This window comes from Tenrec ecaudatus, chromosome 16 (assembly GCF_050624435.1).
Source record: "Tenrec ecaudatus isolate mTenEca1 chromosome 16, mTenEca1.hap1, whole genome shotgun sequence".
Classification (NCBI taxonomy): Eukaryota; Metazoa; Chordata; class Mammalia; order Afrosoricida; family Tenrecidae; genus Tenrec; species Tenrec ecaudatus.
In genome coordinates this window covers 9998202-10013538 of record NC_134545.1, presented here as the reverse complement: position 1 = coordinate 10013538, position 15337 = coordinate 9998202, and the positions used below count along the sequence as shown (strand labels likewise).

Sequence of the window (15337 nt, the reverse complement as noted above, 5' to 3'; positions counted from 1 at the left end):
AGAGAGCAGCCAGTCTCATTTAAAAAGAAAAAGAAAGAAAAGGCAGAGTGGAAGTGCTGCTCGTGGTTCCTGAGGCTACACATCTTCCTGAAAGCAGATCACCCCATCTTTCTCCAGAAGAGCAGCTGGCCAGTTGGAACTGCCGGCTTTCCGAGAGACCTCAGTCAAATCATTCCACTTCTCTGCGTCCCAGGTTCCTCAAGGATACATTGGAGATAATAGTCATTGAACTCAACTTTTGGAGTGGTCATGAGAATTAACTGAGAAAAGGCAGGCAAAGTAGATTTCCCTGGCCCCCATGGGAATGACAATTAAGTCTCCCAGATATTTCCCCACCTCCTGAGTCTGTGGCAGACATTGTTAATCCATCACAGAGCTCCTTTCCCCGTGAGCCCAGTTTGGACTGTAGGGTGCTCAAGACAGCCACAGCTGATGGGTACATTGAACCCGTTACTCACAATGGACTCCCCCAACACCAACTCCTCCCCCTGCCGCCATTTCTAGCCTAGCACATTTCCCGACACAAGGGAGGTGGCCAACAACCTGGGCACAGTTAATATTATTAAACGGAAGGATCATTGGCAAGATTTCATAGCACAGAACAGAGCGGCTGTCACAAGCTGGGGCTGCTTTCCCAATACTGCTGCCAGCATGGGAGGCAGCAGCCCCAGTTCATCAGAAGGACCCCCATGGGCTACTGGTGCCTGACAGCTGGACGGTTGGCCCCTCATAGCTAGTGCTTCAGAAGAGCTTATGAGATTAATGTATTTGATTTAAAAAAATTTTTTTTAACTGGGTGGATAGTGCTTGGCTGCTGGCATGCCAGCTCAGTCCCAAGGCTGATGGAGACTCATTGACACTGGCAGCCAATTTCCATTTCAATCTAGCAACAGAGAGAAACTCAGCTTGGGCTTGCTTGAAAGCTATGGAATCTAGTGCCACCTACTGTTCAGAGGCACTAATGCCACGCCTGACTACACGGGTCACGGACGGGCATCACGCTGCCTTCTTGTTGCTGCTAACTGCCTTTCTGTACTGAACCAGGGCCCAGCGCGACCCCAAACATACCAAGACCCATTGGATTTTCACTGGCCAGTTTTGGGAAACAGATTGCCAGGTCTTTTTTCCTAGCCTCTCTCAGTCTGGGAGCTCTGCTCATTCCTAACAGCATACGAAGGAGACACAAGCCTCCTGGGACAGACAGGCCTTGAGAGGCACTGGCTGGGAATTGACCCCAGGTCTCCTGCAGGGAATTTTCCTCACTCGGGTCATGCTTTCTGTTGGTATGTCAGGGCTTGACTGTGAAAACGTGGGCTCTCAAGGTCCAGTGACAGTGATATTAATGTTTCCATGACAAGTGGTCATTCACACAGCCCCGTATCCCAAGCGTGCCTCTTTGTCTCCTCCCAGCTTCTAGAGCAGCGGTTCTCAACCTGTGGGTGGCAACCCCTTTGGGGGTCGAACGACCCTTTCACAGGGGTCGCCCGATTCCTAACAGTAGCAAAATGACAGTGGTGAAGTAGCAATGAAAAATAACCTTATGGTTGGGAGGTGACCACCACGTGTGACAGGGCTGCACATGACGGAGGTGGAGAAGCACTGCTCAAGGGGAAATCCCAGGCAGGCAAAGGAAGGGACTGTCCCACGGCCACACAGCTAGCCGGGCAGGGGGTGGGCCATGCTTCTTGCCACCTGTCCCTGCTGTGTCTCTGCTCCCCCAGCCTGTCCGGGCCTGATTATCCCTCGTCAAGCAGGTCAGGGCACAACCCCTAGAGGACTAGCATGGGCTGCCGATGTTACAGAAATGTAAAGAAACGGAGAGAGGGCCCCACGCACCCCACACGGCAAATATCATGGAAACACTCCTCTGAGGTCCATGTCCGAGCTGCACCGTGTCCTCTGCAAGCCAGCACTCTGCCTCGCCACCCGGGGACTGGTCCAGTCTCTTCATGCTGCTCAAGGTCCCCCCACCACACTCATAGTCCCTCTCAGTGAACTAACCATCCCCTAGAGAACCGGGGGGGGGGGTAAGAAACTGACAGTAGGAGGGTCTATCCCTCTGGCACAAACGGGGTGCTGACTGGGTAAGAGCATCGAGTTTTCACTGTGGGGACACTGGGGTTCCTATCTCGGCTCCAACAGCCGCCCAGCTGCAGGACATCAAAGAAGTGAGTCCATGGTCTGGTCTCCATTTCCCCTTCTGCAAAACGGGTTTATGGACCACTGGTTCCCCGGAGCGTTGGGAGACTAGGAGATTGATGCTGTAAACCACCTGGTGCCTTGCCGTGAGTCGCAGTTCCTCCAGCAATTCATTGTCAGGGACCTGGCCCACCCTCCTCTCCTGTTTCCTGCGTCTCGCCCAGGGGAGAAAAGCCTGCGCCCACCCCATCCTCAGCAACGGGTACTCAGCTCACAGTTTAAAAAGCTGGCACTTGCGTAAGACATCATCTCCCAGCCACCATATGACCCAAAGAAATCAGGCGCGGGGACAGCCACCGGATTGAGATCTGCCCTCCCCTCGCCGACAAGCGTGCACCCGAGTCCCAGAGAGAGCCAGCCAGCCAGCCAGGAGGCGTCTCCAGGTGCCATAGGACAGACAGTCCAGGCTCTGGAGGGGAACGCTGCCTGAAGCTTCTCCCACGGGCCCTCCACCAGCGTGGGACTCCAGCAGACAACAGGCACTCGACACAATTGCTGTGGAAGACGTGCAGTCGGTACGGAATGTTCTGGTTTTCTCTCATTTGCAAAGTGAGAGGGACAGGCGCCCTCTCGGAGCTCTCTGAAGGTTCCAGGAGAAGTGTGGGCCAAGGTTTCTGAGCAGCGCCCGGCACCTGCTGGCGCTCGGTGTATGAGGGCTAGTGTTGCCTCGTCAGCTGTCCTGGGAAACCCCTGCAGGCCATCTGCCCACTGGCGAGGCCTTCAAGCCTCGGCGTGTTTATTCCTTGGCAAACTGGGAATCTTCCTGGCCATGCAGGCTGTTGGGAGGATGACGCAAGACACAGGGCTTGAGCTTTTAGCCAGCATGTGGCAATACTGTCACATATTGCTTGTGCCCTGATGGCCCTGCCATATCCCTGATACCCCACCCACCCCCACCCCCCACTGCCATCAAGTTCATTCTGACCCCTCACAGCCATAAAGGACAGCATAGCGCTGCCCCACGGGGTTCCAAAGGCCCTAAATCTGTATAGGAGCAGACTGCCTCCTCTTTCTCCCACGGACTTGAACAGCCTTGAGGTTAGCAACCCAACCCACCCCAAGCCAGCAGGGCTTACACCAACAAAGCACAGCCAGTAGAGAGATCTGAGTATCTCACCACTTCGCTCTGAGGGTGGATGGAGTTGTCCCAGCAGCCTGGGGCTCTCTGAGGAAACTGGATGCTTTATCTCCCGCTAGGGCTCGCTCTCTCCAGCAGAGAGCGGGGCAGGTGCTTCCGCATCAAGCTGCATCAGAGAGACAACCAGGAGGCCTGGTCACTCGTTGGACAAGCCAGGAGGGACTGACGGAGCGTGCTCAAGAGTTCTCTGGCAGGCCTAGGCAGGCTCCACCCAATGAACCCTAAGAAGTACATCTATCTGCTCCTTAGGGGAAGGAGCCGTGGGACCCAACGGTTAAGTGCTCAGCTGCCCACCAAAAGGATGGGGGTTCAAAGCAACCAGCCACGCTACAGGAGAAAGACGAGGTGGTCTGCTTCTGTCAGGACTGCAGCTTTGGAAACCCCATGGGGCAGTCCCACTCTATGCTAGAGGGTAGCTATGAGTCGTAGCGTTGTGTTTTTATTGCTTAGGCAGTGGTTCTCCACCTTCTTACCACGGCCCTTTTGTACAGTTCCTCATATGGTGGTGACCTCCCCCCCAACCATAAGATTATTTCCGTTGCTACTTCATCACTCTCATTTTGCTACTGTGGTGAATCGGGCGACTCCCGTGAAAGGGTTGTTTGACCCCCCCCCCCCCCCCCCGGGGTTGCGACCCACAGGTTGAGAACCGCTGGCCTAGGGTAAGCTGGACTGCTGTAACCCACAAGCCCCCAAATGTGTCTTTGCTCTGCCGGCTTGCTTTCTCGTTAACAGGGGCGGTGAGGCTGCTCCCCAGAGCTCCCCAACTAAGAGCAGCCCTGTCTCTTCCGTACGTCTTCCAAGGTCCCTCAGGGTGCGGTGCTCAATGAGCGGAGCTGAAGGCAGGGAAGAGTGCAGAGGAGACTGTGTGTGAGGTTTCAGGGACCGGGCGTGGGAACGCAGCCCACCTCACCGACACTCATTGTCTAATGGGCACATTCAGTCCCTTGGCCACCCTTCACTGCAAGGAAATCTGGGATGTGAGTTCAGGAAGGCGGGGAGGGTAAATCCTGGAGAGCGATAGACCCTTCCCACCACACCTGCTGGAAGCCAGTCAGTTACAATTCGGCTGTTTCAACCTCTTCCAAGACGCTTAGCTTTTGAGGACTTACCCAGAAGCCTGTTAACAGAAGAGCAAGTGGAGTGTGGCCCTGGAAGGGCGCACACCTGGGCTTTGTCTACTTGGGTTCAAGTCCCCTCTCCAGCAGCGTCACACACAAGACGCTCCCAACAGGTCCGTGTGCCTGGACCAGAGAGAGCAGGCAGGAGAGCAGTGGGCAGAGACACTGGAGAGGCAGGAGCCAGCCTGGTGCAGGTCCCAGGAAGGATGCTGAACTGTGAGTATAGTGGGGCGTGTCTTAGGCAGGTGAGAGACAGGGCAGGGCGTGCTTATTACAAGGTCATCTCTGTGGACAGCAGTCATGCAGGCACAGCCCAACTGATGTCCAGGTGAGGCCCACCGTGGCTTCACTCAGCAGGGCGGTGACACTGGTGGAGCTGGGAGGAAGATCAACTTCAGGGTCCTTTGGGAAACAGAGTCAACAGGATTCAGATGAATTCTATCTGAGGCAGCAAACCTTCTCCATCCAGGGCCCAGTAGTACATATTTTTTCAACTTTGCCCTTGACCCTGCTAGCATCCCACAAAAGTCCCCGTAGATTGCAAGAAAAGAACGTGCACCATTGTGTGCCAATAAATCTTTATTTACAACAGCCAGCAGTGGGCCAGAGTTTGCTAACCCACGGGGTAGATGAAAGGAGGCCATTTGCAGAGTGCAGGGGTGCTGAGTTCCGCCACCTTCTGTGTGTGTGAGCTTGACTAGTTGACTTCACCTCTCCGATCCTCCATCTCCTTTTTCAGCACAGTGGGGGCCAAGGCGCCTCCATCACGGGAGGTTAGGTTGGTGTTTGGATTAGACAGTGTCGCTGGTTGCTTCTGAGTTGGCTCCAGCGCAGAGACCTCCCTGTGTACATCAGACTGAAATGGCCCGGAGTGGAGCCACCCCTGTGACTGCTTGCATGTTGGAGGACACGGGTGCTGCCGCCCGGTTAGTCCACTTCCCTGAGGGTTCTCCTGGTTTTCCTTGGCCCCGGCTTCCCCTGGATTCCATACGGCAATGTCAATAACATGTGCTGTGGAACCAGCCGGGAAGGCTCGTTCACAAACACACCCCAGTGAGGAATAATTGCCAGCATCTGCTTATCCAGCTGCAGTCAACAAGACCACTGAGGGTAGGAAATGGGTGGGGGGGTTCCCTGTTAGGGATGCGCCGACCCAGAGAAGTCATGAAACATACTCAGAACAGCCTGAGCCTCTGGGGAGAGAAAGAGGGCGGGGCCGAGGAGGGTGAGGGAGAAGCTGGGGCCACAGGGGAGTCGGGGATGACAGCTTTCACTTTGAACTTTAAAGCAAGTGGCTTGAGGAAAGGGGGCTCCCCACTGACACAGATTGACTGTGCCTCCTCCAGCAGGATGTTGATTTCACTCTTGATGCTTCTGGTTACCTGGGTGACGGCCAGTAGGTGTTGGCTAAAGGACCTCTCCTTCACACTGGCCCCTCCTTTCCTTTCCAATGAATAATTAACCTCTGAGGTGACCCCAAGAGACTGGATGCATCCTGATCTTCATCCATTCTGCAACTATGCGTGTGTCCCCCCACCACACACACACCACCACCACCCGAGGGCTCCTGCAGGCTCATTGTCTGCTTAAGTTCTCAGCAGCAAGCCTGTGTGAATCCACCAGAGGACAATCCCCTTTCCACAAGCCCCTCCTTCCATTTCCAGACACCCAACCTCTACATTCCGGGGCCCATAAGAAGGTCAAGGGCAGGGCCATTGGTGGAACCCAAACCACCACCACCACCACCACCCACACAGCCTGCAGCCTGCCTCCAGGGCACAGGGCCCCCCATGTCACAGTTCCGTCCGCTCAGTCTGTGTCGTGGGGATGAGGTCACGGACCCCTGCTTAGGCTGCTTGTGCTGATGGGCAGTCTCGGTGCGCTGTGGTGTCAATCCTGACACCTAGGGACTCTCTAGGACAGCGCAGACCAGACACATGGGACTTCCCAGGCTGTCACCAGGAAGGGATTTGGAGAACAGATGGGGTCTTTTCTGCTATGGAGCTGCGGTGGGGTGGGGTGGGGCTGTCAAAGTACCATGGGTTGGGAGCCAAACGCTTAAGCACTGTGTCACCAGGGCTCCTGGGTAGGTTGGGAAGGAGCTGCCATGAGACAGTCACCGCGGCGACCCCTGTGTCAGAGGAGGGCTGTGCTCCCCGGGGCTTTCAGGGGCCAATTTTCCCAAGCAGAGCATCGGCCCTTCTTCCCAGGCGTCCTCTTGCCAGGACTCCCACCCGCTCCCTCCTGGCCTCCTCGGCCCTGCACAGTGCCCACGGAGCACGCCTGGAAGCTGCTCGGCACTGGCAGGCTCCTCCTTGTTCTCTCTCCCCAGACATCCCCCCGCTGCCACCACCCCCGCCCTGCACTCAAGGGACCATCCCAGCTGTTCCCCCGATGTCTGTATCAGCCCAAGCACATTTAGCAGCAGTTCATTTCCATCTTAATCTGATTTTCGGAAGGAGATCATATTTTAAGGGATAACAGAGATACAGCTCCGGAACATTCTTTCATGAAACCCAGAGAACAACGGATATTTCAAAGACTGGCTCTCTGGTTGTGACCTTCAACAAATCCTTCTCATTTTCTGCCCTATAAGAATGTCCTTTGTGATGGCCAGCGTCGGTGGGCAGGCTGCGGACGTTATCTGTGTATCACAAGCTAGCAAACGCACTCCTTGTGTGGTGGTGGCTGTTGGCACTTAGCCTGCACAGTACACAATGGGGAGCTCGTGGAGGGTGCCGGGGGGGTCACATCAGGGGTTGCTCACTGAAAGCATAGGAGTGGAAGACATTTGGGGCTCCTTGGAAGGAAGGCCTGGTGACCGACCTCGGACAATCCAGCCCCTGGAAACTCTCTGGTGCGCAGTTCTAATCTGACACTGATGGGGTCTCCGTGAATCGGGATCAGTCTCCATGCCAACCAGCGTTTGTTTGTCTGCTCGTGAGAAGTGGGGCCGTAGGAGAGCAAAGGGAATATTGGGAAAAGCACAGGCACAGATGTCACGTGGATCGGAGCTCCCATCCAGACTCCGCCAGGTCACTGTCACTTTCTAAGGCCCCACTTGCACCCTGATGGAATGGATGTCATGATGGGCAAGCACTCAAAGGAACGATGTGTTTCAAAACCACCGCCTTCAGAGTGCACAGAGCACCCTAAGGTGGTCAGCAAACAGAGGGGGGTGTCATTAAGTCCAGGAATCTCAGCAAGCTCGAGGCCACACCGCGTTCCTCCCACTCCTCCTTGCCATCACCCCAAACAAGTTAAACCAAATCACTCCCAACGTTACTGCTGAGACCAGCAGTTCTCACCTGTGGGTCGCGGCCCCTTTGGGGGTCGAACGATCCTTTCACAGGGGTTGCCCGATTCATAACAGTAACAAAATGACAGTGATGAAGTAGCAATGACAATAATTTTATGGTTGGGGGGGTCACCACCACATGAGGACCTGTCTTCAAGGGCTGCGGCATGAGGAAGGTGGAGAACCACTGGCTTAGACAATAGTAGCATATGGATATGAAATACCAGAAAGCCGTCCCTGCCTGAGGCCCCACTGTGAGTTCTCGGCTCTGTACCCCGCAACACCCCAATTGATCACTCAAGTCTAGGACATTTCAGGATGCCACTGAGCCTTTCCCCTAGGCTGGCCTCAAAGACTCGTATTGGACTCGGTCTGAGGAAGCAAGAGTGGGTAGGGAAGAGATTGGATTGGGCTCTCCTTGCGGGGAAATGAAAGAGTGGCACCATCATCACCCACAGTCTGCAGCGCCATGAAAAGCAGCAGGCTCGCGAGGGCAAAGGGCACCACGTACAGAGCAAGCAGGGTCAGAGATGACTTCCATGAAACCTCCAAGATGCCTTTTCTAAAACCGACCGCAGAGGCGGAACAGAAAGTGCAGAGTTAGCCACAGGACCCTGCGTGGTTGGTTTTTAGTTTCTCCTAATTTAACATTCTCTCGATTTTCTATACTGTGGAAGAGTGAAGTTTTTAACCAGGAAATACTTCACCCAAGTCAGGCCTTGTATTACACATGTGTGCTCTAGGTAGGCAGGCACACTCACAGTGCCAGTGCGAGAGGACATTTCACATTAGCGTCGTGTATCCGTAACAAGGATGGATGGGTGGATGAGGCGCCGGACCGAGTTTTGATGGGGAAAGGAAGTAATCTAAGAAAACTTGGAACGTGGCAATATTTCCTTTGGAAAGGCCAACCGAAAACTAAAGACAAAACAAACCCATTGACATGGAGGCAATTCTGACTCCTAGTGACCCCATAGGACAGAGCTGAAGTGTTTCCTAGGGTGTCTGAGATGTCACTCTCTAAGGGAGCAAAGAGCCTCCGCTTTCCCTGTACAGGGCCCGGTGGGTTTGAACCAATGACCATGAAGTTAGCAACCTAACACTTAACACCCTCTGCCACCCGGGGGTGGGGGCTCCTTTTAAGGAAAGACTCTGAAGGAAGTAGGAGGGCTCTGGATATTCTGACACCTGAGTTCCGATGAAGACTCTGAGAGGGGAAAAAATTTTTTTTTAAAAGAAGAATCCCAATTCTGGATATCAACTCAAGCCATGTGAAAACTCTAGAAACATTAGCCTCAAAACTCAAGGAACGTCCAACGTCACCATTAGGACAGCCAACTTTATAGCCCCAAAGCAGCTACTCAGCACTAAGGCATCTGAGGTCCTACCACAACCTTCTGCTTTACGATTACACGTCCATCTCCTGCTCCCCATGGGGGTGGGGGGCTAGTCCTTACACACTACATATCCCAAATGCCTTTGCCAAACTGGCTTCCTGGGGAGTTCAGCCAATCGGAGAGACTGGCAGGGAATTAGAGGAGATGAAAGGCAACGCTAGCGTAGTTCTCCTCTTCTTGACCACCTACTGTTGGGTAGGTCCAACTGAGACGCCCTGTCCTCCAGATCCCAATGTCTGCCAGAGACAGAAATCCCCTTGGGCCGTCCAGTTCTGGGGTGGGCAGGCTTCTTTTTGTGGAAGATCTCCAGCTTGTCTGGGCCACCCCATTTGGAATTCAGTGCTTTCTACACCTCTATCTATATTAAGTTCCCTGTATTGACTCGAATGTCACACCAAACCCCACCTGAGTGCAGTATCTTAAAATAAACTACTACTTGATTAGTGGTGGTGCTCTTATATCAGTCAGGGGCAGAGCAGACTGGCAGCCCTTTGTTCATCCTAGCTTGATGCCTAGATCGTGGCCAGAGCTGTTTCATGCCTAGGGCACATTTTAAAATAAATAAACTACTAACAAATGTGCCTCGTTCCAGTTTCTTAGATTCCTCAATTTCCAAAACTCACATCTTGGCCACAATCGACAGAACTACTCAGAACCGATTTGCAAACATGGGGAAACACCATATTTGATCTTCCATAATATGTGTAAGCTGTAGGAAAATGGGGGTGGGGATCGTGCGCACAACCAAAATAAAACATCATTGCCTATAATTCCAATGTGCTGAAAAAATCTTAACTCCATATATGCCTCTTTTAAAATCCATTTAAGCCATACACTCACATACGTGAGGTTAGTTAAACAGGACGGCTACTAGGTTTCCAGGGAGACAGGCACAGATTTATGCCAAAGGACACAAAGCCCTGTGATCATTGGGTGAGCTAGGGACAAGTTCTCCCGGGTACATATTGTCTTGGTCTCACCACGGCGCACATAAAAAAGGATGTTTCCTGTGTTGTGGAAAATTGATCATGAGATGAGGGTAATATTCAAGTGGACATCTTACATCCTTGAAGTTTGTCAATAGTTTACAGGAAGGCTGCCCCACACAGAACAGCAGTTTTGCGATGGACCGAGCATTTCAAAGAACAGAAGGGAGGCGTCACTGATGAGCCTAGAGAGGAAAGAGCATCCGCCTCGATGAACGAGGGAGCTGCGGCTGAATTCCGGAGCCCGGTGCAAGAAGGCCATAGAAACAGCACGGTGTGGCAGCTACCAAAGCTGGGGCCCTGGGAGGTTTGGCATTTCTAATGTCACATGGTCTCAGCAAGCCTCTGGTTCAAAGGGTGTCAGAAAGCAGTGCGATGATATTCCCACCCGTCTTTAAGCAAGAGTGGGACCACAGAACACAATTTCATGAAATGGATTTGGGTTTTACCAATATGGTCCAGAAAGCAAGGTCGAATCAAAGCCATGGCCCGCGGGGATCTGCTGGCCAAATAAATTAAAGGTAGAGAGATTAGCTCAGGACAACATGGCAACTGTTTGTTTTTTCTTTTAAAATGGATTCCACCATGTGAGCTTTGTTTATCTTCAAACCTTTAAGGCCCCAGACGCTGTATCTTATAATAGCCAGGCACCATCAGCTTTCTCCACCACATTAGCTTAGGCACCCATTTTGTCTTCAGCGATCGTGTCAGAAAGGTGAGCATCACAGAATGCAAGGTTATTAGAACAAAGTGTTCTTGTGTTGAGGGAGGACTTGAGTAGAGGCCCAATGTCTGTCTGCTGCCTTAATGCTTAACCTATAAACATAAGTAGCTAGACCTATATCCCTAAGGTTATATATATTAACATATTTACCTATGTACATGCCTATGTTTATATCTCTATAACAAATGACCATCTAGCAGGGAAGCAACAAAGCCCACATGGAATAAGACACCAACCTGTGTGATTATGAGGTATCAATGGGATCAGGTATCAGGCATCAGAAGACCCCAAACAAACACCGTATCTATGTGAACAAGGGGGGTTGGAATGGAGACCCAAAACCCACCTGTAGACAATTGGACACTCCCTCACAGAAGGGTCACAAGGAAGGGATGACCCAGACAGGGTGCAGTATCGCACCTACAAAACTCACAACATTCCTCTAGTTCTTTAATGTCTAACACCCACCCACCCACCCACCTACCCTCAACTATCATGACCCCAGTTCTGAGTTACAAATATGACTAGACTGGATCATGTACACTGATACCAATAAGAGGTCTCCACACACAGAATCCAGAACAGGCAAACCCCTCGGGACCAATAATGAGAGTAGTGATACCATGAGGGTAGGGGAAAATTGGGGGGAGAAGGGGAAGAAAAGGGGGAACCCATCACAATGGTTGATGTACAACATATCCCCCAGGGGGACAAACAACAGACGCATGGGTGAGGGGAGACAGCAAACAGTGTAAATTATGAAAATTAAAATAATTTCTAAGTTATCAAGGGTTCACAAGGGTGGAAGGGTGGGGAAGGGAGCGGGGAAAAAAAGAGGAGCTGATACCAAGGGGTCAAATAGAAAGAAAATGTTTTGGAAATTATGATGGCAACATATGTAAAAAATGTGCTTGGTACAGTTGATGTATGGACTGTTATAGGGGCTGGAAAAGCCCCCAATAAAATGATTTATTAAAATTAAAAATAAATATATAAATAAAATGGATTCTAAAGGGCTAATAGATTTTCTTAAAGGATCCAGGATAATCACAGAGGCATATTAGCTTATTAGAATTTTTTTTTAATTGAAAGCTGTACGGGAGAGAAGAAGGCCAGGAAAGTTTGTTCTCAAAACCCAAAGAGCATTTCTGAAAGGAACACCCTTTCAGACGGCACGACTGCTGTGGTGAGATGGTAGGAATCAGAAGCACCGAGTCCTTTAAGGGAAGGTTAGAGAGCTGGACACACTGCCTTCTGGCGTGTACAGACCTAGATGAAGGCTCTATTGGGAAACATTAGCCTCACGTGTTTTACATGATAGACACCGCATTGTACAAATCGACAGCACCCACACTCAAGTGTACCCCACGCCACTCTGTGGCTAGGCCATGGTTTCTCCCCCTCCCCGCTCCCAGTGGTGACCTGCGAGGCACGGTGCACCTTGGCTTGTGGCCGCATCTCACCACTCCCTGCCTCCGACTCCACATTGCTTGTCCGTGCCTCCGGGTCCTCTCCCCTTCTTCTAAGAAGGGCGGCTATGTTGTGGAGGGCTCACCCCAATCCTAGTTGGATCTCATCTCTAGGTCCTTAACTAATTATATCTACAGAGTCTCCCTTGCCAAATAAGGTCCCATTCTGGGATATCAGGTGGACATGACTTATTTGGGGGATGGGGGAGGGACCCATAGTCATCCAATCCTTTCTGACTCGTGGTGACCCTGCAGGACAGAGTAGCCCCGCAGGGTTTCTAAGGCTATAAGTCTTTGTGGGCACAAGCAGCTGGTCTCATTGCTTTCCCCTGTTTGAGGAGGGGACACTATTCAATCTACTAAACTTTACGACATGGCTTCCCACTTCAAATACTCAGACAGCACTGTATATCAAAATACAGTTACACACTTACATTGTCATTACATTTCATCTCTGCCCACGATTCCATTGCTGGGGTACACATCATCTCACCTGTCTTCTACTGTAAGATAGGTAGGTGGTTTCCCACAGTTTGCTATTACTAGGAGGAGTGTGTCGAGCAGTTGTGTTGACAAATCCGTGTGCTCATACGGGAATGTTCCTTTCGGATGCTCAGCAGCGGAGGGATTGGTAGACCGACGCACATGTCCGTTTTGGAAGTATTCGGTGTACAATGACAAATGACCCGTCACAAACGCCACCCCGTGCACATGCTCTCTCGCCAGCTTCATCAGCGCACACTCATTTCCCCATATTACCTTGGCATTCCTTTTTATTAAAAAACAAATCCTAATGCTGCAGGAATTAATTTTAAGATAGGATAATCCACATAATATTCTTATGATTGTTTCTCCATGCCAAGGGCTGAGGAAGCGACTTTTATATTAAAATAAAGTTCATCTAACTCATTTTTTACATTGCACTGGTCTCACCCTCTGAGTAATAAATGCTTAAGTGTTGCGGGTTTCCCCTCTGTCTAAGGCACTTGAATAGAGTAAAGGGAAAGCGAAGTGCATGAACAATAAGGTGGATGATCTACTTCTGACGCCCTGCCCAGGGCAGGGGTTTTATAAAGCGCATGTGTACATCAACATTGACCACAGTCTCATCTCTCAAAATCAGCTGCCTATGCTGCCGACAACAGCAATTATTGTGATTGTGTGTCAAGTGGGATCTGACGCACAGTGACCATATGGACAACTCCACCAGAGTACAGCCCTGCCTGCTCCTCACCATTGTTAGGTCTGAGCTCCCCGTGGCCCCCACGATGCCAACCCACCTCCTCTCCTTCACCGACCGCTCTACTTTATCAAGGACGATGTCCTTCTCTAGAACTTGGACCCTCCTGATAACACGGCCAAAGGATGTGAGATGCAGGCTTGCCACGCTCGCCTCTAAGGAGCAGTTGATTGTACTTCTTTCAAGAGAGACTTCTTCATTCTTCTGGAAATCCTTGGCATTCGTTTTTCTTTAGCACCACCACCATGCAAAGGCATACATTCGCTCTAGTCTTCCTTATTGACTGCCCAGCTGTGGCATGCCCATGAGGTCACTGAAAACACCATGACCGGATTAAGTGCACCTTCACCCTCAAAGGACATCTTTGATCGTTAGCACTTTATGAAGGTCTTTTCCCCAGGCCAGGCATCATTTCATTGCTTGACTCTTGCTTCCGTGAGCGCCCACGGTGGAGCCAAGTAAAATGAAATTCCAGACAACTTCCATCTTTCCTCCATTTATCATGATGCTGTCTGTTGGTCCGGTGGCGATTTCCATGTTCTTTCCAGTGAGCTGTAGTTCACATAAAAGACTGGAGTGTTTGAACATTTTCATAAGGGCTTTCAGTCCTCTTCAAGTTGAGCAATTTAGTTTGTGTCACCTGCGTTGTTCATGAGTCTTCCACCAATCCTGATGTCACGTAGGTGTTCATATCGTCCAACTTCTTCTATTATTTGATCAGCATACATATTGGAATACATATTAGTAAAAGGATACCTACAACCTTACCTGATTTTATACCACTCAGCATCACCTCCTTGTTCCGTTTAAATCTCTGTACAGGTTCTGCAGGAGCACAACTGAGACTTCTCGATTTTCTGTTCTTTACAATGCTATCCTTCATTTGTAAATTCTCTGCAAAGTCAGTAAAATACAAATAAACATTTTCCGATAGTCTGTTTTCAGCCAAGACGCCTCCAATATCAATAATTCCACATCCTCTTCTGATTCCAGCTGGAATTTCTAGCAATTCCCTGTCAGTGTTCTGATGCCACACTCTATTTTTTTTATTCTCTTCAACAGAATTTTTTTCTTGCATGTCATATCAATGACCTTTGTTTGATTATGTCCACATTCTATTGGGTCACCTTTCATCAAAAAGGGCACATATATGGATTTCTTCCAGTCAGTTGACCAAGTAGCTATCTTCCAAATTTCTGGAATGAGAGTTTCTGGCTTTGCATCAATTTCCACACGGCAAGGTCTGTGTGCAGAGTGGCCATTTATGCTGTTGAAAATACTATTTGCAATGAATAAGTCAATGGACTTGCAATATTCTATCAAGGAATCTCCAGGGTCATTTCTATCAGCAAGGCTATTCGAAAGGAAAGGCTGCTGGCCCTTTCCTTTTTTCTATCTTATGCATTCCAATCACCAGTCATTATCAATGCATCTTGACTGAATGTTTGATTGATTTCATACTGCAGACGTTCATAGAGATCTCTGATTTCTTCAGCTCTGATTCATTCTAGAGGTTGGTACATAGTCATACTAACTGGTCTTCCTTCTGGATGTATGGGTACCATCTGGTCACTGAATGCACCGTATTTCAAGGCAGATACTGAAATGTTCCTTTGGACGATGGACAGTGGGCCGAGCCTCTTCATTTTGCCATTCCACTGAGTGATTCAAAAATGGCCAATACCAGTCCATTTCAGCTCCGTAGCGCCTTGGATATCAATCTTTATGCCTTACCGTTAATTTTCCCATGGCTTACAATTTTCCT

The 15337-nt window shown here is 50.5% G+C and overlaps 1 protein-coding gene and 1 non-coding gene across 2 annotated transcripts in view; both read left to right on the top strand.

Moving 5' to 3' along the window:
* The window catches only part of CCDC60 (coiled-coil domain containing 60), a 204939-nt gene that overhangs the window by 73419 nt on the left and 116183 nt on the right, over positions 1–15337 (top strand). The window lies entirely within an intron of this gene.
* Positions 9567–9706, top strand: LOC142430123 (small nucleolar RNA SNORA48). The gene has a single exon (XR_012780594.1). It is a non-coding gene; the product is annotated as a small nucleolar RNA SNORA48 (small nucleolar RNA).